General features: G+C 48.2%; 1 long non-coding RNA gene across 2 annotated transcripts in view; it reads left to right on the top strand.

Moving 5' to 3' along the window:
* Nucleotides 1-8,021: 8,021 nt before the first annotated feature.
* Nucleotides 8,022-25,094, top strand: part of LOC125447807 (uncharacterized) — a 37,268-nt gene continuing 20,195 nt past the window's right edge. Inside the window, exons 1-4 of one of the 2 annotated variants that reach the window (XR_009443053.1) lie at nt 8,022-8,117; nt 14,044-14,101; nt 19,419-19,650; nt 22,752-22,802. This is a non-coding gene — a long non-coding RNA (uncharacterized LOC125447807). Of the gene's footprint in view, nt 8,118-12,097; nt 12,364-14,043; nt 14,102-19,418; nt 19,651-22,751; nt 22,803-25,094 lie in introns of those variants that run through there. The other variant, XR_009443052.1, reaches the window with a different exon arrangement.

Below are 25,094 nucleotides of genomic sequence, written 5' to 3'. Positions count from 1 at the left end.
CATGTAGCATCAGAGGAGCAGGAAAGCTGATGTTTTGGGCCTAGACCCTAGATTTCTGATGAAGGGCCAGCTTTCCTGGTCCTAAGATGCTGCTTGGCCTGCTGTGTTCCTCCAGCTCTACACCTTGTTACCTCCTATGGAATGGAAGCAAGTTTCTAATATCGCTGCACTCAAATCCTCTTACAATAAAGGCTAACATTCCATTCACATTATTAATAGCTGACTGATCCCATAAGATGGCCATCACTGACACATTGGCAAAAACACCAAGTCCCTTTGTATATCTACCTTTTCCAACCTCTTACTTCTAAGAAATACCCTGCAAATCTGTTCTTCCTTTCAAAGTAGATTATCTCACATATTTACAAATTAGATTCTATGTAACAAGTTCGTACTCATTCACTAAGCTAGTCCAAATTTTCATCCCATTGTCCTCACAAAATATGTTCATGATTAGCACTGTATCAATTTCAAGCAGAGAATTACCAGGTCTGGTATCCATCTCCAAATCACTGATGTATATTGTGAATGGTCGGGGTACAACGATTGCCCCTTGCAAGGGAGGTGATGACATAGTGGTATTCTCGCTGGACTTTAACCCAGGGACCTAACTAATATTCTGGGGAGCCAGGTTCGAATCCCACCTCGGCAGATGGTGGAATCTGAATTCAATAAAAGTCTGGAATTAAGATTCTAATTGTGATCGTGAGACCATTGTTGTTTGTTGGAGGAAAAACCCATCAGATCCAAGGAAGCTGCCATCCTTACCTGGTCTGGCCTACATGTGATTCCAGACCCACTGCAATGTGGTTGACTCTTAACTGGCCTCTGGGCAATTAGGGATGGGGCAATAAATGCTGGCCTTAGCCAGGAATGCCCATAACCCGTGATTAAACTTTTTAAAAATCCTACTGGTAATGGTCTGCTAAAACACCTACTCTCTGTTTTCGGTCTGTCCACCAATCCTCAATCCATGTTAAGGCAAGTTGAGCTTTCGTTTGGCTAAAAAATTTCCAGTGGCGAACTTGATCAAAAGCCTTCTGAAGATCCAAACACACTGCATCCATTGTCTCTACTTTACAAATTTTGTTAGTAACATCCTTAAAATAAACTCAACAAGTTTGTCAAACATGCCTTTCCATTCACAACCCGACATTATTTATGATCACGGCAACAAAATGTGAGGCTGGATGAACACAGCAGGCCAAGCAGCATCTCAGGAGCACAAAAGCTGACGTTTCGGGCCTAGACCCTTCATCAGAGAGGTTCATCTTTATCCAAATATCCAGACAAATATCAGGAGGTGGCTTCCCACTCTGAAAAGCTTAACAGAATTGGACATCTCAGCAAAAGGGGTAATGGGAGCACAGTGACGAAACTGATTAAGAGACAGAGAACAGAATAATGCTGAATATGTTCTGTCAGGCTCAGGGCAGTAATGCAGAGGCGTTTCACACAGGTCTGTCTGAGGACTAGCAATCTCTCTGCTCAACATTAATGTCAAACACTTGTGCCTACTTTCAGCATTTGCACAAAACATTGAAATGCGGCTAAACATTAGGGAAGGCAGAGACAAGGTAGATTAAGTTGAATGTAGAGAACTCTGATGACAGCCAGGAAGGGAGGAAATATAAACTAAATGCTACCAATATAAAGGGTTGCAGGAACAGAGTGCCAGGGTCACACGTATGCGCTTATTCAAAAGTGGAATTAGAAGGGGCGAAGACTGTTGTAAAATTATATCGCGTCAATGATCGGAGCAGGAAAGTTTCAGGTCAGGACCCTTCTTCAGAAAACATTTTTTTTCTGATGCTCCTGTGATAATGCCTGACCTGCTGTGTTCCTCGAGCTCCACAATGTGTTATCTCAGGCTCCAGCAACAGGATTTCTTACTCTCGCCATATCATATCAGTGTTTTTTAAAAAAAAACCATAAAGTATGCATGCAAGGAATTGATGCAAGACTTTCATAAATCACAGGCTGGGCCTCACAGCAGGAGATCCTTAAGAGAACTGTCTAGGCTTGAAGGGGCTCCAGAAGGGAATTATTGATTTGGTCCGAGGGGAGACTGAGGAGAGACCAGTCATGTCGGGGCAAATACTTACGGTGACAGAGACTTAAAAAGGACATGAGGGGCAATTTGTTTATACAAAAAGTGGTTCGCACATGGAATGAACTTCCTAGAAAGTGGTGGATGTGGGTACAGCTACAACAGTTAAAAGATATTTGGATAAGTACATGATAGGAACGGTTTGGAGGGGTAAGGGCCAGGAGCAGGCAGGTGGGACTGGTTTAAAAAACAAAGTTGCTGGAAAAGCTCAGCAGGTCTGACAGCACCTGTGAGGAAAACATAAGAGTTAACATTTCGGGTCCAGTGACCCTTCCTCAGAACTAACTCAGGACTAGTTTAGTTTTGGAATATGTTCAGCGTGGACCGATTAGACCGAAAGCTCTGCGCTGTTTGACTCTATGACCCTACATCACATCCCTTATGATAGATTCTAGCAATTTCCTGACTACTGATATAAGGGTGATGGTTGTTGGATGGTCAATACTGAGGGAGCGCTGCACTGTCGGAGGGTCAGTGCTGAGGGAGTGGACACTGTCGGAGGGTCAGTGCTGAGGGAGCGGGCCCTGTCGGAGGGTCAGTGCTGAGGAAGCGCTGCACTGTCGGAGGGTCAGTGCTGAGGGAGTGGACACTGTCGGAGGGTCAGTGCTGAGGGAGCGGGCCCTGTCGGAGGGTCAGTGCTGAGGGAGGGCCACATTGTCGGAGGGTCAGTGCTGAGGGAGTGGGCACTGTCGGAGGGTCAGTGCTGAGGGAGTGCCGCACTGTCGGAGGGTCAGTGCTGAGGGAGCACCGCACTGTCGGAGGGTCAGTGCTGAGGGAGTGGGCACTGTCGGAGGGTCAGTGCTGAGGGAGCACCGCACTGTCGGAGGGTCAGTGCTGAGGGAGCGCCGCACTGTCAGAGGGTCAGTGCTGAGGGAGTGGGCACTGTCGGAGGGTCAGTGCTGAGGGAGTGGGCACTGTCGGAGGGTCAGTGCTGACAGAGTGGGCGCTGTCGGAGGGTCAGTGCTGAGGGAGTGGGCACTGTCGGAGGGTCAGTGCTGAGGGAGTGGGCACTGTCGGAGGGTCAGTGCTGAGGGAGTGGGCACTGTCGGAGGGTCAGTGCTGACAGAGTGGGCGCTGTCGGAGGGTCAGTGCTGACAGAGAGGGCACTGTCGGAGGGTCAGTGCTGAGGTATTAACGGTCGGGGGAAGTTGGGGTGTGGGGTGGATACATGGAGTGAGGGTGAGAATATGGGTGCAGGATGGTACAGAGTACAGGTTGGAGTGGGGAATGGAGTGCGGGATCACTTCTGTTGCGATCACGCTCGGAGGTACAAAGTTCTGATTGGAGCCGTTGAAATGACCATTTATTACAACATCTTCATCGAGGTTATGAATGCATCATTTGGGGAAGCTGGGAGATAAAGATAATTGTAGTACATCATTTTAAATTTCAAATTTCTCAGAAAATGTGTCATGTCCCTCGGGATCCATTTCAAAGACTGTTTTGTAAACTGGGCAATTTTGTCAGTGTGGGTATGCTGGGTCTTTCTGAGTCGGAGTGTTCAGGGATATCTCGATAACAGTTGACAAAATGTGGAGCTGGAGGAGCACAGCATGTCAGGCAGCGTCAGAAGAACAGGAAAGTCGATGTTTCGGGGCCTTGACCATTCATCAGGACAGTCCAGACCCGAAACGTCAACTTTCCTGCTGACTTCCAGCCTCTAAAATTCTTAGTGTCTTGTGTCTCATTAACAGGTTGTTTTCACTTCATTGAAAAGCAGTAAGAAATTGATCTTCCACAGCATCCTTCATGTACTCAAGACTGATTCAAATCCAATGAAGTACTTTTTTGTGAAGCATAGTATTATCACCTTCCAAACCAACGACCACTTCCATCCAGAAGGACAAAGGCAGCAGATACATGGGGCAAGTTCCCCTCTGAGCCACACCCCATCCTGAGTTGGAAATATATCGCCGTTCCTTCATTGTCACTGGGTCAGAATCCTGGAATTCCCTCCCTAAGGGCATTGTGGGTCAACCCAGAGCACATGGACGGCAGCGGTTCAAGGAGGCAACTCACCTCCACCTTCTCAAGGGGGCAACTAGGGGCGGGCAATGAACTGTGGTCTAGCCAGCAATGCGCACATCCCACAAAATTATTTTTGAGAATGTTGTCAGTTTTGGCAAGCCGACTGCCCTCAAAATCTTGAGATGATACAAAACGCAGCTTCCAGGAAGAGTCTGTGCTCCTGCTGAATCTCATTGGCTGACAGCTCAGTAACACATCCAGTTCGAAATTTTCATTCTTGTTCATTAGTACCTTCGTGACCTCACCTCTCCCTTCCTCTGTACTCTGCTCCAGTTCACCCCAACACCCTGACCTTCAGAGGTATCTGCTCTCACCTAATGCACATTCCCAATTTTACTCACTTCCCTCACTGGGGGCTTCTGTTGCCTGTGCCCTGAGGTCTGGCATAGCCCCCTGCAAAGTGCTCCTCTCTCTCCCTCACACACACTCTCTGCTTAAAGAACTCCTTCAAACCTACCACAACTTCTGAGGAAGGGTCACATGACCCGAAACGTTAACCCTGCTTTCTCTCGACGGATGGTGCCAGAATGTTAAAATGTTTCCCAACCAGAAGGTGTTGTTTGTCACGTACAGACCACAGATGCTCTGCAATACGGTCTTGGAGTCTACACTTGGTCTCAGTGATGTAGAGGAGGCCATATCGAGAGCAGACCATTTTAACTCCCCTTCGTCTCCCTGGGTGGCATGTCCATCCTGCGCCTTCCCCAGTGTCACATGACACCACCCACAAACTGGAGGAGCAGCACCTCATATACTGCCTTGGGACCCTACAGCCCGAAGGTCTCAAAGCGGATTTTAAAAGTTTCAAAATCTGCACACCCCCAGCCTAATTCCATGACCAACCCTCCCTCTCATCACCGCCTCCTTGCCCTGTCCGCCTTCTCTCCCATTTATCTGCCCTCCCATCCCATTAACCAATCCCCACCACTGCCTACCTGCACTCACCTGTCACCATCCCACCTACCTTCCCCAACCCCAGCCCTCCTTTCTCTATTTATTTCTGGGCTCCCTTCCCCACCCCCTGATTTTTAAGCAAGGGTCTCAACCCGAAACGTCAGCCTTCCTGCTCCTCTGATGCTGCCTAGCCTGCTGCATTCACCCAGCTCCACACTGCGTTATCTCTATATCCACAAACTCACTGACGCACTTGCTCGCTCTCGTGCTCTCTCTCCCCCCATCGCTCCAGTCTCCATTGGAGTGATTGGAATGAGGCCAGTCAGGTGGATATTGTAGAATATGATTTAGACAAACAGGGGGCTGGAAGAACACAGCAGGCCAGGCAGCATCTGGATGAAAGGAGCACTCAATGTTTTGCTTATTTCCCTTCTTCAGACCTGGATGTGGGGGTAGCGAGAGCTGCAGATAAAGTGGGGGCGGGGGGGGGGGGGTGGAGGGGGGGTGGAGGTGGTAGATAGTGAAATTGTGGTGATAGGTGGATACCAGTACTAGGTCCAACCTGATTGGTGGAAGGGAGGAATGAATCTGGTTGTTAGCTGGAAGGGAGGGTCAGTAGGTGGAATATGATTTCCCTGATTGGGGCTGTTACCCTGGGCCAGTAAGATCCATCTGGTCCCAAAGACTACACACGGTTAACAAGGTGTAGATCTGGATGAGCACCGCAGGCCAAGCAGCATCAGAGGATCAGGAAAGCTGATGTTTCAGGCCTAGACCCTTCATGCTCCTCTGATGCTGCTTGTCCTGCTGTGTTCATCCAGCTCTACACCTTGTTATCTCAGATTCTCCAGCATCTGCAGTTCCTATTATCTCTCACTGCAAACAGTTAACTTTGTTTTGCACAGCTGCTGCCAGACCTGCTGAGTTTCTGCAGCGCCCTCTTTTCATTAAAACGCTGTTCCTCTTTCTGTCTCTACCTGTTTTGTCTTTCTGTTTAAATCTGTCTGTCTTTACTCTTCAATTCCTCTACATGCAGTCCTCCTTTGGATCTGTAACTGATTTTTCTTACATAGAGCCAAGGTAGGAAGACAGGTTTTCCAGGACAGCCCTGTTTGTGGGTTTTGAGAAAAGTCCTTTCCCAAATCACAGATGATGCAGACATTTTGAAGGAATGACAGATTTGTCATTTGTCAGATTGATTTTGTGTTGAAGGATCTTGCAACTTCAGGGTTGGACTGTTGAATTTGGTAAACAGGATTTTTATGTGCTTTCCCTTTAAACTATGATGCAGCGTTTTCAGCAGGATCAGCCACAGGGAGAGAGATTCCCACCCACTGACTTGTCAACAAAATTCAAAGATTTGGAGCAGTGACAGAGGAGAGGATCAAACTCCCACTGATTAGTTAAACATTGACATTGGATGAGGTTATAAGAGACTGTACAATGCCTGAAATAAGCAATAGACTGAATAGCAACAATTCAGGACAAACCCTAGAATAAGAGCCAGGAACGCAAGTATGCCATTCAGCCCATCAAGTCAGCCCTGCCATTCAACAAGGTTGGGTGGCACGCTGTCTGAGTGGTTAGCACTGCAGCCTCACAGTGCCAGGGACCCAGGCTCAATTACACCCTCGGGGCAACTGACTGTGTGGAGTTTGCACATGCTCCCTGTGTCTGCGTAGTTTTCCTGCCACAGCCCAAAGATGTGTGGGTTGGGGTGGATTAGCCATAGGGAATGCAGGGTTACAGGGATTTGGCAGGGGGCAGTCTGGGTTGGATACTCTTCAGCGGGATCGGTGAAGCCCTGTTTTTCACCCCTAAGGGATTATGGCTAACTTGATAATCCTCAGATCCACTTTCAAGACCTTCCCCAAAGCCCTTAATTACTTTCAGTGATTTAAAATCTATCTCAGCCTTGACAGCCCTCTGCAGTAAAGAATTCCACAGATTCATTCCCCTCAGAGAGAAGTAATCCTCATCTATATCCTAAACGGATAATCCCTTCGTCTGAGCCGATGGCCCTGTATGGCTTCAGTACATATGCCCTGTGCTTTACATACATTACAGGATATCAAAGGAATTTTGTGGGAGAATCCAAATTTTTAATCATACATATAGGACAGACATCAATAAATGTATTACATACAAATACATTACAGTACAGCTCAGAAGAAAGCTATTTTGTCCCTTGAGTCAATGCTGGCCCTTTTGATAGAGCTATCCAATTAATCGCACTCCAACTTAATTGAAACATATAAAATAATCAGAGGGTTAGATAGGGTGGATAGGGAGAGCCTTTTTCCTAGGATGGTGACGGCGAGCACGAGGGGGCATAGCTTTAAATTGAGGGGTGAAAGATATAGGACAGATGTCAGAGGCAGTTTCTTTACTCAGAGAGTAGTAAAGGAATGGAACGCTTTGTCTGCAACAGTAGTAGATTCGCCAACTTTAGGTACATTGAAGTCGTCATTGGATAAGCATATGGACGTACATGGAATAGTGTAGGTGAGATGGGCTTGAGGTCGGTATGACAGGTCAGCACAACATCAAGGGTTGAAGGGCCTGTACTGTGCTGTAATGTTCTATGTTCTATGTTCTATGTTCTAACAGTATTTGTAGTAAGTTCCCATTTGAAATTCCCTGCTGAATTTGCTTGCACAATCCTTTCAGGCCACAATATTCCCATTAAGAAATTCGGGAGAAATGTCTTTTCCGCCTCCTGCTCCCAAGAGGGAGAATGTTGTCCCCACAGGGAGTTGTCCAGGTGAATAGTATGGATACATTGAAGGGTCAAGCTGGACAAACACACAAGGGGAAAGAGATAGGATGATACAAGATAGGGGGAGATAAAGAGGCGTGTGGCAGGAACAAGGGCACCAGCAGGGGGAGGAGGTGGGCTGAACAGCTGGAATGCCAAATTAAATCAGTGCAATAAAGACAACATTGACACACCCATAAACAATTGATAGTTTACAACAAAGTGAAGGGAGGTGTTTCAGAAATGAGTGCAAGTTGATAACATATCAGAGAGCGCAAGGTTACACCAATTGACCGAATGTGCAACAGAGGAGTAATGGAGTCGAAGGTAAGCAATCGCAGTTACATTGTTTCTGAAACTCTTCCGGAGAATTACAGAAAAAACATTGAGGATAAGTTGAAGTTCCACTTTGTGAACATTACTTCAAAACACTCTCAACACTGTTTAACTTTCACTTCCTGAGAAAGAGTTTATGTCCTTATTGTGTGATTTATGAGATTGTCTTGCTAAAACTCAAAGTGCTATTTGAACTGAAGCCTTCCTGTAATGCAGTGGTTTGGTTGTAATAACATTGGGCTGGGAATCTGAGAACAACAGCCTAGCTGAAATGAGCTTGAAAATAGTTTAACATTCTAATGTCGTTTTAAAAATACTTTGGTACAATGACAGGATGAGAAATCTGTTGCCCTTACATGGTCGGCTCTATGTGTGATTCCAATCGCCACAGCAATGGATTGGCTCCTAAATACCCTCTGAAAGAGCTGAGCAAGCCCCTCAGTTTGTGGCAATTAGGGATGATATTTACATAAAGTCATACAGTGCAGAAACAGACCCTTTGATTAAATCAATCCATGCTGAACATAATTCCAAATTGGTCCCACTTGCTTGCTCCTGGCCCATATCCCTCCAAATCGTTCCCATTCATGTACTCAAGCATATGTTTTAAATGCTGTAATTGTGCCAGCATCTTCAGGAAGTCCATTCTACACATGATCCACCCTCTATGTAAAAGAAAATTGCCCCTCAGGCCTTTTGAAAGCCTCCCTTCTCTCCCTGTGGCCCGTTTGCCAGGAAACAATAAGAAAAGGGCAGGCGCAGTAAGATCCCACAAGCAAAAATCATCTCTGGATTGCTGATCCTGGCTAAGGGGTAAATCATGGCAGGGGCACTAACTTTTGTGGCTCAGTGGTAGCATCCCTACCTTTGAGGTAGGTTTGAATCTCAGCTGTTCCAGGGGCATGTAATCATATTCCTGAGCAGATTGTTTAAGAAAAATACCTCGAAGCACGGGGGGATCAAGTTCCTGTTTGTGAGTTACCGCACAATCGCTCCATTCAGGCTCAGAGGTGCTTGTCCCCCACTCTGTCCCTGTCCTGGGAGACTCTGGGGGACATTGAACATGAAGCTGTGTTTTCAGTTTGAATGAGTAGAACTGGCGGCTGCAGCCTAGAATACTTGGTCCAGGTTGGGAGTAGGATTTGAACCTGCAGAGCTGTAGAATTGTCTTCAGCAATGTGGGCTGTGCTGAGGTGTTTGGCATGACAGTGTTCCTATTGACCAGTGGTGAGGCCTCAATGGACGTTCTTTATGGTCTGTTAAAAGCCTTTTTAACAGCCCAACTCATCACCAACTGGTAAGACAGGCCATGGAAACGGGCTTTCGGGTGAACTCAACATGTGAAGTAGAGTCGGGTCAGGACAGGTTCACCTTCTCGTTTGCTCCAAGCGGGGAACCCCACATCTCCATGGGCACTGGCCATCCGTGCTTCACCTCCACGGACATTGGCATCTGACATGTGCCAGCCTCAAAGGACCCTCATCTCCAAGTCACTCGCAGAGATATTCTGTACCTTGCTGTCCTGTCAGTTAGCATTGTACTGCTACAGCAAGTGACGTAGAAATATGGGAAACAGGAGTAGGCCATTCGGCCCATTGTGCCTGTGCTAACATTCAATACAATGATGGCTGATCATCCATCTGTTCTTGCTTACTCCACACTCACTTTGATCCTATTAACCCTACGTACTGGTTTAGGGCGGCACGGTGGCTCAGCGGTTAACACTGCTGCCTCACAGCACCAGGGACCTTGTTCAAATCCACCCTCAGGCGACTGTCTGTGTGGAGTTTGCACATTCTCCCTGTGTCTCCGTGAGTTTCCTTGGGGTGCTCTGGTTTCCTCCCACAGTCCAAAAATGTGCAGGTTAGGGTAGATTGGCCATGCTAAATTACCCATAGTGTTCAGGGATGTGCAGGCTGGGTGGGCTGGTCATGGGAAATGTAGGGGTGAGGGGGGTCTGGGTGGGATGCTCTTCAGAGGATTGGTGTCAGGTTCAAGGGGCCGACTGGCCTGCTTCCATATGGTAGAGATTCTGTACCATCTCTATCGCCTTGAAAAACATCCAATACCTTGGCCCCAACTGCTTCCTGTGGCAGAGAATTCCACAGGCTCCCACTCTCTGGGTGAAGACATTTCTCCTCAGATCAGTTGTCAGTGGCCTACCCTATATCCTGAGACTGTGAGCCCTGGTTCTGACGTCTCCTGTCATTGAGAACCATCCTCCCTGTCTAGTCCTAGTAGAATTTTACAGGTTGCCATGAGAACATATGCCTAACGCGCACCCCACCCCACCCCATTCGTCTAAACTCCAGCAACTAAAGTCACAGGGTTGGGATGATAAAGATGTGCTGCAGGGTACAGTCCTGCTCTAAGTTTGGTTGTTATGGCTTGAACAGATTGTGATTTAAATCACTGTGATGTAAAGCCTCATCCTGAGGTTATGAACTTTTGCCAGAAGATGGGAGGAGGTGAATATTATTCAAATGGAATAAAATGCTGAGAAAAGCCGAAGAACAGAAGAATTTGCCTATCCTGATGGAGGGACCACCTTATGAGGAGAGCTTGAGAAGGGGGGGCCAATACTGAGATGTGTGTTATGACCAGGCTCAAGGAGCAGAATTACTTACTCCTGCTCCACATTTTTGTGCACTGCTTCGCATTTTGAAAGATGAGAGAAGACTTTATTGAGATATATAAGGTTCCTTCCCATTGTGAGAGAACCTAGGCCCAAAGGGCATGAGTTCAAACTAAGCAGTCGACAATTTAAGACAGAAATGACAGGATTTAATTTTCTCTCAGTAGGCGCTGAATTTACAGAATACTTTGCCCTCCGACAGTACGGTGCCCACTTCGCGCTGACCCTGCGACAGTGCGGCGCCCCCTCGGGCACTGACCCTCCAACAGTGTGGCGCTCCCACAGTGCTGACCCTCCGACAGTGCGGCGCTCCCTCAGCACTGACCCTCCGACAGCGCAGCACTCCCTCAGTACTGACCCTCCAACAGTGCAGCACTCCCCCCCCACCCCCCCTCAGGCACTGACCCTGCGACAGTGTGGCGCCCCCCTCGGGCACTGACCCTCCGACAGTGCGGCGCCCCCTTCGGGCACTGACCCTCAGCCTCTCTTCTCCAGGGACTTTCAGTTGCTTGCACTTAGATAAAATTGCTGAACTAATGTTTTGAAGCAATAGCTCACATCAACCAGTGAGGGAAAATAAAGTGGCTTTCTTTGGGCTTTAGGTTTTATTTTAGAGCCAAGAAAAGGATAGCAGGCCCTCTCCAGAGGGCCATCCTTGCCTGGTCTGACCTACATGTGACTCCAGACCCACAGCAAATGTGGTTGAATCTTAACTGCCTCTAGGCAATTAGAGATGGGGCAATAAATGCTGGGTTGGCCATTGATGCCCCTCCATTGGTTGAATGAACAACAATTAATTTAGGATATCTGGTTGGCATGGACGAGTCGGATCCAAGAGTCAGTATCATGCTGTACTGCTGTATGACTGAGACCGCAAATCTGAAGTCTGACTGTCTGGAGGAAGAGAGAAAGAGGAGGATAACTTTGTAAACCTGACTAAAGTTACAAGAGACTGTGAGAAATATTGTAACAATGAAGGGAATCGGGCAGCGTTAGGAAACACCCTGTTAATGTTACAATCTTACTGTTACTTGTTCCTTAATGAAGTCGTGATACCAAATTGTATCTGTGGTGAACTGAGCGTTCCAGCATTGTGGAATACTGGTAAATTCATTTCCAAACTATTGGAGAAATTTTCAGGTGGGGCCTGAAGGGCTTGGACTGCAATAGACAGGAGATGAACGAAACAAAGTTCTGGCTCACACCATTCAAATTACTCTAATTGCTACTGACCTGATCGTTGGATTCTCACCAGGGTGAAAGGGAGGATTACCAGGATTGTTTGAAGAAGGCTTGACGCTGGATCCACAGAGGTGCCAAACTTTCACAAAGGAATTTGATGACGTCAGCCCAGTTTCTTGGAAGAGGAAGCTGATGACATTTGATTCTATTCCAACTGCTTTTGCTGTTGATAAAAATCCGTGACATACAATAAAGGCGCTCTGCATTTCTGTGGAGGTGCAGGAATGGTTTGATCTGGAGAGTACGATGTACCCCTGACGTCCCCAAGAGCTGACCTGGGCACCACCAGAAGTAGCTGTAAAGAAGGAACACTTAGTAAATGCGCGAAACATCCCTGAGCTTCAGACGAGAGCTGACAAGGTAATGCACAGTGAGGAACTTGGTTCAGCTGTTTTGAGGGATTTTCCTTAAACAATTGGCTCTGGGAAATTATTACACACGCCTGGAGCAAGTGGGACTTAATCCTGGGTCTGCAGATTCAAGAGTAGGAGCCTCTGCACCACAAGAACCACCTTTTGGTGCTTATGGATTTACTGTCCAACATTGTACTCTGCAGCTTTATCCAGTATCATTAATCATGGCAGATCCACTGTAGAGGTTTCTAAATTGGGATCTGCTCACCTTAGAGGAACTAACAGCAGATTAGCAGGCTGTTTGTGAAATAATACATGAAATACCATGCAAGGAGCTTAACACACCTGACACTGCCTGGAGTGAGTTAGTGAGACAGCTGGCTTGTGATGCAGAGTCAGAGCTTGGGTTCAATTCCTGCACTTTGAGGTTATCCTGAAGGATTCCCCCAAGATAAGGGAACCATCAGGTTAAACTCATAATCAGTCGTCTCCCTCTCTTTCTAAAGGGAGAGTTGGATGATAGCAATTTCTTTTGTTTCCTAAGTGGGACTGCAATCGGGGAGCTGTTATGAGGTGGCAAATTGATAAACTGATTCCGAATGCAGTGTCGGAGTTTTCTCAGTGGGTTCTGCTGTTCTTTTGGATTCAGAATGTCCAACTGGAATTCCCAGCCCAGATACTGGGCATGCTGAGGCTGTGCCACACTGTGGGCAGCTCCCCCACTCAATGCAATATCCCCTACACGGTGTGGAAGCAGGCCATTCAGCCCATCAAATCCACACCGAGCATCCCATCCGGACCCGGCCTTTGCCTCGTGACCCTGCGTTACCCACCCTAACCTGCACATCTTTGGACTGTGGGAGGAAACCCGAGCACCCGGAGGAAACCCATGCAGACACGTGGAAAACATGCAAACTCCTCACAGACAGTCGCCCGAGGATAGGGTTGAACCCAGGATGTCCATGGCGCTGTGAGGCAGCAGTGCTGACTAGTGAATTCTCCCTGGTACACTGCTAATTTTCTGAGGGGTGAATGCCAACCAATCAGACAAATTCCCAGCTGGCTGTCACATTGCTGTGCACAAGTTAACCACTGAGACTCCTGTGTTAACAACAATAACAGCACTTTTAGACGGAGGACTTCACAGTGATGACCTGAGGTTGTAAAGGTGCTACTTAAATGCAACTGTCCTCCGTTAACCTTTGGGAGATTGAGGCTGGTGAGTATCAGACAGTGTTTCTGTGGTACTCTGTCCCAAGCTGGTTATTAATAGGTTTGGGGTCCATGCTATGAGCTGGCTTGCGCAGAATTTGCAAAAGGACTACATTTGGATGAACTTGTTTTAGTGGAATCATTGAAATTTACGTGCAAAGGCCAATCAGCCCATCGCTAATGAACTAGCCCATGCAAGAATCGGCTTGGTCCCATTTCTATTTTCAGATGCTCAAAATAGTTTGGCTCTTTTCCTTTGGCAAGCTATTTAGTATTCTGAGCCCAGAATAACATTCTGCATCCAAAACAGATTTTAAGTTAGCTTTTAAAAGAAGGAGTAACATTTTCCTCCTCTGTTGTTTCAACATATGGCTTGACTCGCCTTAACTATTCCAGAATTGCTATGCAGTGGAAATAATTTCTCACAAAGTTGTTTGTCAAAATGATATTTAACTTTGTTAAATTTCTAACACAGGGAGGAATCAATTAAAAATACTCAGAGAAACAAACTGCATTTATGGAGCACCTTCATGGTAAGAAAACATTTCAAAGTAATGTGAAATGGAAGCTTCATTTGGCATCAAGTACTATAGGGAGGTATTTGGAAAGATGATGTTAAAGAGTTAGGATTTAAGGAGGATTTTTATGGAGGAGAGATAGGTGAAGTGGCTTAGGGAGGGAACTCCAGAGCTTGTGGCCCAGCAGTTGAAAGCACGGCTGCCAACAGTGGAGTGATTAAAACTGGGAAGTTAGTTTTAAACTTAGAGTTTAGGAGGTTGAGGGGAGATCTAATAGAAACTTACAAGATAATGTGTGGTTTAGAAGGGGTGGATGCTGGGAAGTTGTTTCCATTAGGCGGGGAGACTAGGACCTGTGGGCACAGCCTTAGAATTAGAGAGGGTAAATTTAAATCGGGAATGAGATGACATTTCTTCAGCCAGAGAGTGGTGGGCTTGTGGAATTCATTGCCACGGAGTGCAGTGGAGGCTGGGACGTTGGATGCCTTCAAGGCAGAGATCGACAAATTCTTGATCTCAGAAGGAATCAAGGGCTATGGGGGGAGTGCAGGGAAGTGGTGTTGAAATGCCAATCAGCCATGATTTAAATGGCGGAGTGGATTTGATGGGCCGAATGGCCTTACTTCCACTCCTATGTCTTATGGTCTTATCGTCTTATGGAATGTTCGTAAGGTCAGAATTGGAGGCTTGTGGACCTGGAGGAGGCTACAGAGATGAGAAGGGATAAGATTTGTGAATCTGAGGTGTTATTAAACTGTGAAGCAATGCCAAACAGCGAGCACAGGGGCTGATGGGCAAGCATAGTGTAGCTACTTGCTTGGTTAAAAGCAGCCGAGCTTTTGATGAGCTGAAGTAAATGGAAGCTGCAAGATGGAGGCCTTGAAATTGTCAAATCTCGTGTCGATGATCTGTGTGGAGCTGGCAGATTTCAACTTGGGTAACTGATAAAATTGACTCTTACCAAGGAAGTAGGTCAAAGTAGGGTTACTGAAAAGTTTTTTTTCCCATTCATTCATGGGATGTGGGTGTCATTGGTTAGTGCCAGCATTTATTACCCATTAGGGCAGGGGTCAACCATAATGCTGTGCGTCTGGAGTCACATATAGACCAGACCAGACCAGGTAAGGATGGGAGGTTTCCTTCCCTAAAGGACATTAGTTATCCAGATGGGTTTTTCCCTCAACAACCAATTCACGGTCATCATTACACTCTTAATTCCATAAACCTGTTGAATTCAAATTCCACCACCTGCTGTGGTAGGATGCAAACACTGGCCCCCAGAAGATGAGGATAACAAAGTGTGGAGCTGGATGAACACAGCAGGACAAGCAGCATCTCAGGAGCACAAAAGCTGACGTTTCAGGCCTAGACCCTTCATCAGAGAGGGGGATGGGGTGGGGGTTCTGGAATAAATAGGGAGAGAGGGGGAGGCGGACCGTAGATGGAGAGAAAAGAAGATAGGTGGAGAGAGTATAGGTGGGGAGGTAGGGAGGGGATAGGTCAGTCCAGGGAAGACGGACAGGTCAAGGAGGTGGGATGAGGTTAGTAGGTAGATGGGGGTGCAGCTTGGGGTGGGAGGAAGGGATGGGTGAGAGGAAGAACAGGTTAGGAGGCAGAGACAGGCTGGGCTGGTTTTGGGATGCAGTGGGGGGAGCGGACGAACTGGGCTGGTTTTGGGATGCAGTGGGGGAAGGGGAGATTTTGAAGCTGGTGAAGTCCACATTGATACCATTGGGCTGCAGGGTTCCCAAGTGAAATATGAGTTGCTGTTCCTGCAGCCTTCGGGTGGCATCATCGTGGCACTGCAGGAGGCCCATGATGGACATGTCATCTAAAGAATGGGAGGAGGGGTGGAAATGGTTCGCAACTGGGAGGTGCAGTTGTTTATTGCGAACCAAGCGGAGAAGTTCTGCAAAGCGGTCCCCAAGCCTCCGCTTGGTTTCCCCAATGTAGAGGAAGCCACACCGGGTACAGTGGATGCAGTATACCACATTGGCAGATGTGCAGGTGAACCTCTGCTTAATATGGAAAGTCATTTTGGGGCCTGGGATAGGGGTGAGGGAGGAGGTGTGGGGCCAAGTGTAGCACTTCCTGCGGTTGCAGGGGAAGGTGCCGGTTGTGGTGGGGTTGGAGGGGAGTGTGGAGCGGACAAGGGAGTCACGGAGAGAGTGGTTTCTCCAAAAGGCAGACAAGGGTGGGGATGGAAAAATGTCTTGGGTGGTGGGGTCAGATTGTAGATGGCGGAAGTGTTGGAGGATGATGGTTGGTGGGGTGGTATGTGAGAACGAGGGGTATCCTCTTGGGGCGGTTGTGGCGGGGGCAGGGTGTGAGGGATGTGTTGCAGGAAATGCAGGAGACACGGTCAAGGGCGTTCTCGACCACTGCGGGGGGAACATTGCGGTCCTTGAAGAGCGTGGACATCTGGGATGCGCCGGAGTGGAATGCCTCATCCTGGGAGCAGATGCGGCAGAGGTGGAGGAATTGGGAATAGGGGATGGAATTTTTGCAGGAGGGTGGGTGGGAGGGAGGAGGTGTATTCTAGGTAGCTGTGGGAGTCGGTGAGCTTGAAATGGACATCAGTTTCTAGCTGGTTACCTGAGATGGAGACTGAGAGGCCCAGGAAGGTGAGGGATGTGCTGGAGATGGCCCAGGTGAACTGAAGGTTGAGGTGGAAGGTGTTGGTAAAGTGGATGAACTGTTCGAGCTCCTTTGGGGAGCATGAGGCGTCGCCGATACAGTCATCAATGTACCGGAGGAAGAGGTGGGGTTTGGGGCCTGTGTAGGTGCGGAAGAGGGACTGTTCCACGTAACCTACAAAGAGGCAGGCATAGCTGGGGCCCATGCGGGTACCCATGGCCACCCCGTTAGTCTGTAGGAAGTGGGAGGAGTCCAAAGAGAAGTTGTTGAGGGTGAGGACAAGTTCAGCTAGGCGGAGGAGGGTGTTGGTGGAGGGGGACTGGTCAGGCCTGCAGGACAGGAAGAAGCGGAGGGCCTTGAGGCCATCTGCATGCGGAATACAGGTGTACAGGGACTGGACGTCCATGGTGAATATGAGGTGTTGGGGCCAGGGAATTGGAAGTCCTGGAGGAGGTGGAGGGCGTGGGTGGTGTCACGGACGTAGGTGGGGAGTTCCTGGACCAAAGGGGAGAAAATGGAGTCCAGATAGGTGGAGATGAGTTCGGTGGGGCAGGAGCAGGCTGAGACGATGGGTCGACCAGGCTAGGCAGGTTTGTGGATTTTGGGAAGGAGATAGAAACGGGCAGTGCGGGGTTGGGGAACAATGAGGTTGGAGGCTGTGGGTGGGAGGTCACCTGAGGTGATGAGGTCATGGATGGTGTTGGAGATGATGGTTTGGTGCTCGGGGGTGGGGTCATGATCAAGGGGGCGGTAGGAGGAGGTGTTGGAGAGTTGGCGTTTGGCCTCAGCGATGTAGAGGTCAGTGATGAGGAGTGTGTTTCATTGCTCCCTTGTGTTGTGCACCGTGATGGCGATGATGGCTAGTACTGGCAGTGCCCTCCCTTTTTCAGAGCCGATGGTTGACTTGGACCAGTTGCAGAAAAAGATGGTAAGAGCTGTTGCAGTCACAGATCTGAAACAGCACCAGTTGATTTTATTCATCGTCAACACAATCAATCCGTCTGGAATTTGGAAAAATTGACATCTCATCGCATTAATTGGCTCTGATTTAGAGGCGGGGGGGTGGGGGTATACGTTAGGGAAGTCTATATTTACACAGGAGAGACCACACTCTGGAGTACTGTGGGCAGTTTCGGTCCCCTTTTTAAGGGGACACAGTGGTAATGTCACTGGGTGAGAAAGCCAAGTGTTCAAATCCCACACTGTCATCAGATGGAAATTGAAGTTTAATTCATTTATTTGTTTAACTGCCTGCAGTTATGAACTAGAGTAATGGTTATAGTAAAGGTATCATTGATGTAAAACTCCACCTGGCTTCCTAATGCCCTCCAGAGAAGGAAATCTGCCATCCTTACCCAGCCTGGCCTACAATAGACTCCAGGCCCACAGCAGTGTGGTTGATACTGAACTACTCTCTCGGCTTAGCACAGCCAGTGAGATGGAGGGTGAGCTATTAGTGAAAATTACAATTTGGTAGGCACCATTGTTGAGATTAGCTCTTCAATTTCAAGTTGAAAGTTGCCCTCCACCTCCGCCAACTAATGTGGTCGGATTCAAACCCGGGTCCCCAGACATTACCTGGGGCGTGAGATTAACTGCCCCACCACAGAACCGCTAGAACAGCATCTCCCCATAAAATGGGGCTGTTGTTCATCATTGTCTAAACTTGGACCTGCAGAAAGATCACAGTGGGTTCAGAAGAGATGTTGACGCCCGTGAAGCTATTTTCTATACAAAGAGGAAAGGAGTTGAATGAGAATGTAACTAATGGGGAGGATTGTGTCATTGAGCTGTCGCTGGATTGTCGTGACATTCAGTCAAATCCCTTCACATCAGTTGGTGCAGATTGAAGACAACATGCAACCTAAAATTGAAGAGCTAATCTCAACGTTGGTGCCTATCAGATTGCTATAATTTTCACTGATGTCTTTTAGGAATGGGACTCTGCCTTCCTTACCTAGCCTGACATACTTGTGATTCCAGACCCATAGCGATGTGGTTAACTCTCAGTTGGAGCAGAGTCACAGAGTCATGCAGCACAGAAATGGACCCTTCGGTCCAACTCATCTGAGGCGACCAAACATCCCAATCTGCCAGCATTCAGGATATATCCCTCTAAATCCTCCCCATTCATCAAGCCTCCCTGTTTGAGGGACACAGCATGGTGGTTAGCATGGTGGTCACAGCACCAGGGATCTGGGTTCCAACCCACCCTCGGGTGACTATCTGTGTGGAGTTTGCACATTCTCCCTGTGTCTGCCTGGGTTTCCTCCCACCATCCAAAGATGTGGGGATTGGGTGGATTGGCCAATCTAAGTTGCCCTGCCATAGTAAATGCAGGGAATGGGGTGGGATGCTGCTCAGTGTGAACTAGATGGGCTGAATGGCCTCTTTCTGCTCGCAGGGCTTCCATGTCAATGAGAGATGGATAACAAGTGCTGACTTTTCTCTCTGAAGAAGGGTCCCGAACTGAAACATCAGCTTTCCTGCTCCTCCCAGCCTGCTGTGTTCCTCCAGCTCCACACGGCGTTATCTCTGACTCCAGCATCGGCAGCCCTTCCTATCTCCAACCTGGCCAGTGATGGCCACATCCCATTGATTGGGGAAGTAAATGCCGCGCCAGTTCCCAGTGCGGAATGTTAAAATTAAGAAGTGGGACTTATGGATTTTAGGTTTCCTGTGCTTTCTGTTTCAGAAGATGGTGAACATCGATCACATCAGGCAGATACACAGTGAAGAAGGTTCAGAACCAGCCTTTGCACAGCCCATGCTCACTGAGCAATGCCTCTGAAGGGAGCCCTGACATGAGGAGTGTGTTTCATTGCTCCCTTGTGTTGTGCACCGTGATGGCGATGATGGCTAGTACTGGCAGTGCCCTCCCTTTTTCAGAGCCGATGGTTGACTTGGACCAGTTGCGGAAAAAGATGGTAAGAGCTGTTGCAGTCACAGATCTGAAACAGCACCAGTTGATTTTATTCATCGTCAACACAATCAATCCGTCTGGAATTTGGAAAAATTGACATCTCATCGCATTAATTGGCTCTGATTTAGAGGCGGGGGGGTGGGGGTATACGTTAGGGAAGTCTATATTTACACAGGAGAGACCACACTCTGGAGTACTGTGGGCAGTTTCGGTCCCCTTTTTAAGGGGACACAGTGGTAATGTCACTGGGTGAGAAAGCCAAGTGTTCAAATCCCACACTGTCATCAGATGGAAATTGAAGTTTAATTCATTTATTTGTTTAACTGCCTGCAGTTATGAACTAGAGTAATGGTTATAGTAAAGGTATCATTGATGTAAAACTCCACCTGGCTTCCTAATGCCCTCCAGAGAAGGAAATCTGCCATCCTTACCCAGCCTGGCCTACAATAGACTCCAGGCCCACAGCAGTGTGGTTAATACCGAACTACTTTCTCAGTTTAGCACAGCCAGTGAGATGGAGGGTAATTAAGGACGATGGCCTTGACAAGAACATGCAAATTCCATTAAAGAGTTAAACACACTGCTAGCCAAACTTTCAGCAAGTTTCTACAACTTTGAATTTTTTTTCCCCGAAACACTTCTGCAGAGTAGTCCCTCTGTCAATGCATCCCCTAAAATCTTTGACAAAGATTTTGGGAAACTCCCCATTGTCTCCTGAAACAGTTCAGGGTAAATTTTGGACATATTACTAAATTGAATGTTCAAAAATAAAAGCTGCTTGTTATTGAAATCAAATGATATTTCAGGAATTCATTAAGTACCTGCCTCCTTCATAACCTCATTCAAACAGCTGAAGCCTCATATCTGATCTCACATGAGATCCTGTTTACCTGTCATTCACCCTGCTCATTGGCTGCTGATTCACAAATACCCTGTGAATGGAATTTTCATTCCCCTGGTCAAAGCCTTGCAATGACCTCTGCCCTCCCAGTCTCTGTAACCTCCCCCAGCCCCTGCACCCCCTCGCTGTCTCTGTTACCACCTCCAGCCCCTGCACGCCCTCCCTGTCTCTGTCACCTCCTCCAGTCCCATTCACCCTCTCTCCTGATCTCTGTCACCTCCTCCAGTCCCATACACACTCTCTCCTGATCTCTGTCACCTCCTCCAGTCCCATACACCCTCTCTCCCTGTCTCTGTCACCTCCTCCAGTCCCATACGCCCTCTCTCCTGATCTCTGTCACCTCCTCCAGTCCCATACACACTCTCTCCTGATCTCTGTCACCTCCTCCAGTCCCATACACCCTCTCTCCCTGTCTCTGTCACCTCCTCCAGTCCCATACGCCCTCTCTCCCTGTCTCTGTCACCTCCTCCAGTCCCATACGCCCTCTCTCCCTGTCTCTGTCACCTCCTCCAGTCCCATACACCCTCTCTCCCTGTCTCTGTCACCTCCTCCAGTCCCATACGCCCTCTCTCCCTGTCTCTGTCACCTCCTCCAGTCCCATACGCCCTCTCTCCCTGTCTCTGTCACCTCCTCCAGTCCCATACACCCTCTCCCGATCTCTGTCACCTCCTCCAGTCCCATACACCCTCTCCCGATCTCTGTCACCTCCTCCAGTCCCATACGCCCTCTCTCCCTGTCTCTGACACCTCCTCCAGTCCCATACACCCTCTCCCGATCACTGTCACCTCCTCCAGTCCCATACACCCTCTCTCCCTGTCTCTGTCACCTCCTCCAGTCCCATACACCCTCTCTCCCTGTCTCTGTCACCTCCTCCAGTCCCATACGCCCTCTCTCCCTGTCTCTGTCACCTCCTCCAGTCCCATACGCCCTCTCTCCCTGTCTCTGTCACCTCCTCCAGTCCCATACACCCTCTCTCCCTGTCTCTGTCACCTCCTCCAGTCCCATACGCCCTCTCTCCCTGTCTCTGTCACCTCCTCCAGTCCCATACGCCCTCTCTCCCTGTCTCTGTCACCTCCTCCAGTCCCATACGCCCTCTCTCCCTGTCTCTGTCACCTCCTCCAGTCCCATACACCCTCTCCCGATCTCTGTCACCTCCTCCAGTCCCATACACCCTCTCCCGATCTCTGTCACCTCCTCCAGTCCCATACGCCCTCTCTCCCTGTCTCTGACACCTCCTCCAGTCCCATACACCCTCTCCCGATCACTGTCACCTCCTCCAGTCCCATACACCCTCTCTCCCTGTCTCTGTCACCTCCTCCAGTCCCATACACACTCTCTCCTGATCTCTGTCACCTCCTCCAGTCCCATACACACTCTCTCCTGATCTCTGTCACCTCCTCCAGTCCCATACACCCTCTCTCCCTGTCTCTGTCACCTCCTCCAGTCCCATACGCCCTCTCTCCCTGTCTCTGTCACCTCCTCCAGTCCCATACACCCTCTCTCCCGATCTCTGTCACCTCCTCCAGTCCCATACACCCCCTGGCTGTCTCTGTCACCACCTCCAGCCCCTGCATGCCCTCCCTGTCTCTGTCACCTCCTCCAGTCCCGTACACCCTCTCTCCTGATCTCTGTCACCTCCTCCAGTCCCATAAACCCTCTCTCCTGATCTTTGTCACCTCCTCCAGTCCCATACGCCCTCTCCCGATCTCTGTCACCCCCTCTGGCCACGACAGCCAATAACAACATACCAACATCACTGAGACATTGCCCACCAAGCTAATGTGAAAGTTTGATTTGGATCACAGTCCTTCAGATTCCAAATGCTCCAATGAGTTGGCCCTTTGTTTCCTTCTGCCCAAGATGAGTGGGGTGATGTACAGGAAACTATTCGGAATTCCTGAGAGTAGCAATGAGACTGTGTTGAATTGAGCTCTCTCTGGGATTACAGTCACGAGAAGTGGTCGTTTTTGACTTGGCTCAGTCTCACTGGGCCAAAGATCTCTCTGACTCTGTGTCACCGCAGCTTGGATGCAGTCTATCTCCTGCATTAACTTGCAGCTCATCTGGAAAAAATGTAAGGATAGTCCTGACTTGGTGAGGGTGGAATGGACAACTCACAGAGGAATTAAAGATTATAAGAAAGAAATTTAGATTTAAAACATTGGATAGTGACAAGAATAACATGTCAACATTCTATCCTTTAGGAGAACGAAAGTGACATCAAACTGTATTGCCCTGATGTTAACTATATCAAAGTAAGTATTTAATAATAGGCTTTTATTTATCTCATTCTCCCACTTAACTTGCAAATTGCTGTCTGTCAATTTTGCTAGGTTAGGGAGTAGGTCACCTTAGAACACGGAACTGCACAGTACAGGAATGGGCCCTTTAGCCCACAAACTTGGTGCCAAATGAGACTAATCCCTTCTGCCTGCCCTTGGTCCATAGCCCTCCATTCCTTGCATATTCATGTGCTTGTCTAAAAGCCTCTTAAATGCCCCAGTTCTATCTGCCTCCACCACAACCCCGGCACTCCTACCACTCTCTCTGTGTAAAAATAACTTACCCCTCATGTCTCCTTTGAACTCTCCCCCTCTCACCTGAAATGCATGCTCCCTAGTATTAAACATTGCAACTCTGGGAAAAAAGATTCTGACCATAAGCCCTATCTATTCATTGCCCACCACTGTCTGTGTAAAGAACCTATCCCTGAAATCTCCCCTATATCTTCCTCCAATTACCTTAAAATTGTGGCCCTTTGTAATGATCATTTCCACTCTGGGAAAAAGTCTCCAACTATCTGCTCTATCTATGCCTCTCATCATCTTGCACATTTCTATCAAATCTCCCCTCAGCCTCTGCTGCTCTAGAGTTTTTCTAGCCTCTCCTTATAGCTCGTATCCTCAAATCCAGGCAGCATCCTGGTAAACCTCTTCTGCACCCTCTCCAAAGCCTCCAGCATCCTTCCTATGATGTGGTGACCAGAACTGATTGCAAGTCTAGCCTAACCAAAGTCTTATGAAGGTTACAAACACTCCCTTCCTAGCTACACATCTGAATCTGAACCATTCTCTGCTGCAAACCCCATTTGCTCCCTACCCGATTCTAAGCCAATTCCTCCTAAGTTGAACATAGACAGGTGTGAGGATGGTTGGACAAAACCCACAGGGTTTTCACTGTCAGTGCAGAGTACAGAATACAAGAACAAGGGGCAGAAGTAGGCAGTTCAGAACCCTCCAACCTGCTCTGCCATTTAGTACGAAAGAGGACACAGTGTTTTCACTAGTGTTGCCTGAGACCCCCATTCTATTGATCAGGTTCCCTCAGAGAGAGAGCGAGAGAGAGCTTGGTGAATTTACTCTCTTTTCCTGATTTACTCAGCTCAGTTTTTAAAATTTATTCAGGGAATGTGGGTGTCTCTGGCTGGGCCCAGCATTTATTGCCTGTCCCTAATTGCCCCCTTGAGAAGGTGGGTTGAGCTGCCTTCTTGAACTGCTGCAGTCCCCCTGGGGCAATAGCACTGGTCAATCAGAGACTTGCCTATTTTGCTGAGGAAGGTGTCAGTCTTCATTGTCTGGTGCATTCTCCATGGTTATGCCTCGACCAACCAGAACCCAGTTGCCAACCAATCAGCACTGTCCTCTCATACTGTTTCAATGTTGGCTTTCCCCTTTGTATTGCTATTCTTGTGAATGGCCCTGATAAGTGAAAGATTATGTGTCTTTTTCTCAATAATACTCAAGTTTTGTGTCACTGAATGACACATGTGTTTCTACATATTTAAACATAGAACATAGAACAGTACAGCACAGTACAGGCCCTTTGGGCCATGATATTGTGCTGACCTATTATCCTGCTAAGATCAAACTACCCTGCATACCCTACATTTTACTATCCTCCATGCCCTATCCAAGAGTTTCTTAAAAGTCTCTAAAGTATCTCACTCCACTATCACTGCCAGCAGCACATTCCACACGCCCACCCACTCTCTGTGAAGAACCTACCTCTGACACTCCCCCCATACCTTCCTCCAGTCACCTTAAAATAATACTCCCTCGTAACAGTAATTTCTGACCTGGGGAAATGTCTAACTATCCATTCTATCTATGCCTCTCATCATCTGGTAAACCTCTATCAAATCACTGCTCATCCTTCACTCCAATGAAAAAAGCCCTAGCTCCCTCAACCTTTCCTCATAAGACCTGCCCTCCAGTCCAGGCAGCTTCCTGATAAATCTCCTCTGCACCCTCTCTAAAGCTTCCACATCTTTCCTGTAATGAGGTGACCAGAACTGAACACAATATTCCAAGTGTGGTCTAACCAGGGTTTTATAGAGCTGCAGCATAACCTCACAGCTCTTCAACTCAATTCCCCTGCCGATGAAAGCCAACACACCATACGCCTTCTTTACAACCCTATCAACTTGGGTCGCAACTTTGAGGGATCTATGGGCGTGGACCCCAAGATCCCTCTGTTCCTCCACACTGCCGAGAATCCTGCCATTAACCCTGTATTCTGCATTCAAACACAACCTTCCAAAGTGAATC

Source organism: Stegostoma tigrinum, chromosome 39 (assembly GCF_030684315.1).
Source record: "Stegostoma tigrinum isolate sSteTig4 chromosome 39, sSteTig4.hap1, whole genome shotgun sequence".
In the NCBI taxonomy this organism is placed as follows: Eukaryota; Metazoa; Chordata; class Chondrichthyes; order Orectolobiformes; family Stegostomatidae; genus Stegostoma; species Stegostoma tigrinum.
Note: the sequence above shows the minus strand (reverse complement) of the source record. Positions and strands in the feature narration are given on the sequence as shown.